The sequence below is a fragment of the Marmota marmota genome, unplaced genomic scaffold, assembly GCF_001458135.2.
Source record: "Marmota marmota marmota unplaced genomic scaffold, marMar, whole genome shotgun sequence".
In the NCBI taxonomy this organism is placed as follows: domain Eukaryota; kingdom Metazoa; phylum Chordata; class Mammalia; order Rodentia; family Sciuridae; genus Marmota; species Marmota marmota.
Window position 1 is genome coordinate 19,818,316 of NW_025999913.1, and position 3,013 is coordinate 19,821,328.

The 3,013-nt window shown below is 47.3% G+C and overlaps 1 long non-coding RNA gene across 2 annotated transcripts in view; it reads left to right on the top strand.

Moving 5' to 3' along the window:
* The window catches only part of LOC107149436, a 4,990-nt gene extending 3,812 nt beyond the window's left edge, over positions 1–1,178 (top strand). For both annotated transcript variants that reach the window (XR_001504401.2, XR_007346297.1), the window contains exons 2-4: positions 368–447; positions 613–708; positions 953–1,178. This is a non-coding gene — a long non-coding RNA (uncharacterized LOC107149436). The remainder of the gene's footprint in view (positions 1–367; positions 448–612; positions 709–952) is intronic.
* The last annotated feature ends 1,835 nt before the right edge of the window (positions 1,179–3,013 follow it).

The window sequence follows — 3,013 nt, forward strand, 5'->3', positions numbered from 1 at the left end:
CTGAATTGGGGGGGGGGGAGAGTGCAAGTTTAACTGAACTTGGGGGGATGTGCAAGTGTACCTGAACTGGGGGGGAATACACGTGTACCTGAAGGTGGGGGGAGAGTGCACGTGCACCTGAACTGGGGAAAAAAATAATGCACCTGAAAAATGGAGGGCCGGGTTACTTCATATGAGGCTTTTATTAAAGACCAGTAGCAGATGTCTCAAAATTGGAGTTACAAGACTACTAACTATATTTTCCTTTCTAATTGTGAATTGATAAAGATGTTAGTTTGTCATTTTATGTTGTCACTTTCCTCTATTAACTATTCTTGATCCATTCTATTTAGCAAACCACACTGACCCTGCCTTCTCTGCCACACAGGTCAGGACCTAAGAGGCTGTGCTCGGGAACCTCAGAGTGGGTCAACATTCGTGTCCTATGTTGGACTGCAGAGCCCAAAGGTTAACTCGGCTGGCTCCACAGGCAGGAGTGGGAGAGCAGGGAAGATGGTAGAGGGCCTCCCAAAGGTGCAGGGAGCTCTAGCTGACAAATAAGCACCTGGAAGGTGGGGCTTTGTATGTTAAAACCTACCTCAGACTTAAGAAAATATACCTCTTCCTGACCAGGTCTCCGATTCTCTTGCAATCAAGTCTCCAAGACTCTCCCTGTGTCACCACTCCAATCACTGTGATAGGCCAACATCAAGACCCTCACAGAACCAGGTGAGGGCTATTCAAAGGGTAACCACTGATTAAGAAGTCAGGAAGTAGAGGCAAAACTGTCTCAATGTCCTTGAAGACACTGGAAACGGTGGTGGGGGGTATGGGAGGTACTCCTAATAAAACTTGAGGACAGGAGGGGACAGCAGTCCCTGTCCCTTCTGAGAGGACCCACTCTCCTTTGGTAGGTATTGCCTTTCCCCTTTCTTATTCCTTCTAATAAACTAAGGCCGTTACATTCCCTCAGTTTCTTGGAAGCCCGGGCTGCGCACCATTAACACTGTTGCCACACATGAAGGGATGGGCTTCCTGGAGCCTGTTGACACCCGAACTGCAAGCTGAAAACAGGAGCTGGTCAGGCAAGAAGTAGGGAGAGGTCTGATGGTAAGAGTAAGGGCATTTGCAATGTGGTCAATGTTTAATGAATGAGTTATTGAATCAGAAAATAATTAAAACGCATACACAAACCAGTATGTTAGGTTTTTTACTTTAATAATCTTAAAAGTGCCTATTGTTTACCAAATAACTTTGTGTCCAGTGATTTCATGCATAATATTATTCCCACAACCCAATGTTGTGGGATATTATCCTCCCCGTTTAACTTGATCTTTAGTGAAAAAAAAGGCAAACAGAAATTAAGTAACTTGCCTTGAGGTCAAAATAAATTAGTAAAGTCCAGAATAAGTCCCAGATCTGTAATATCAGGACCTAGAAGTCTCCTCATGTTGAAAAGTTTAAGGATTAGTGGTTTAAGTTCAACTGTGACCCATCCAAAACAATAATGGGGTGTTTCTGAGTAAATGAAGGAATGTCCAAGATGCCATTAGGAAATCATCTAATGTAAGTATCGGCAGCCTTCTACAAGCTAAAGAGTTGTGCTTTCCAAGTAAGACAGGTAATGACAAAATGACACTCCCAGGGGATTTAGGATCTTAGCTTATCTTCGGCAATGCAAATCTTGAAGAGATGTTGTTTCTGGACAAGGAACTTAATAGGATTTTTTAGACAGAAATATTCCCGGAGAAGTTGGGCTGCGGGAATGGTTTCCAATATTCTATAGCGCAGACACTATAGTTGACAATTAGTAGAAACTTTCAAATAACCAGTAGAGAGAACTTTGAATGTTCCCAACACCAAGAAAGGACAAACGTCTGAAATCAGAGCCATCAGCTACCCCAGCTGATCACCAGGCATGCATGTTGACACGGACTGAAATGCCACAACGTACCATACCTGCACGCTTACTACGTGTCAGTTAAAAATTACAAACACCGTAAAAGACACGTATTCCTGAAACAGCGAAGAGCAAATCATAGGTCGGCCTTCCAACCTCCTTGCTCTCGCTAAGGTCCACTGGACTTCATCACAATACTGGATCACGGCTACCCGGAAATCCGGGGCACTGACGTGGGCCGGAGTGATTACGTCATGACGTTTCCGACCCTTCAACCTGAGCCCCAGCCGTGGGGGTGCTGAAAAGAGGGGGCTACGCCATGTCCTGCGTCCGCCCTCGTCCCATTGCCTCCCTTCCTCCCCCGGGGCCAGAGACCCCGCGGAGGCTCTCACGCCTCTAAAAACCCTCCGCATCCCCTCGGATCGCGCCGCGATCTTCCAAAGCCTTCTCGCTGCCTGAGCGCGCAGCCAGAGCAGCCCAGCGCGCGCCCGCCCGCCCGGACTTCCGGCCGCTCTAGGATGCGCGGAGGTGGGCGCTCTCGGTGTCAGCTGGCGGGTGGCCGGGATCCCCTCAGCAGGGCAGGCTGGTTCTGGGGGTCCAGAGCCCGCTGGGCTGCACGTGGCATCTCCCGAGCGGTGGTCTGATGGCTTGTTCGGCATCTTAAGTTTCAAGGGCTGGAGCCCTCCGACTGCAGAAGGAAGCCCATGGAGTCCTTTTAGAAATCACATTTTTAACAGTATCTAAAAAAATACCGAGGATGACAAAGAAAATCTAGTGTATTACAAGTTATCAATTAAAACAACTCGTGACCTAGTAATATGTGTGCGTCTTCATTGATGTGTTAAGTATCAAGCGCTTAGACCCGCATGACTGTTAACTATTGGTAACCACCGTTTTGGAATACAAAAAGGTGTGGTTTTGTTGGTGAGAAAATCTTGGTACGTCTTTGCCCTGTGTTTACTGTGGCTTGCGGCAACAGTCATAAGTGGTGGAATGTAAGTTTCCTTTGTAGGTTGGAGATGAATTCCCGCGGGGGCGGGTGCCTGTTATCCAAGCGACTTGGGAGGCTGAGGCAGGAAGATGGCAAGTGGGAGGCCCTGTCTCAAAAAAAAAAAAAAAAAAAAAAATCTGGGG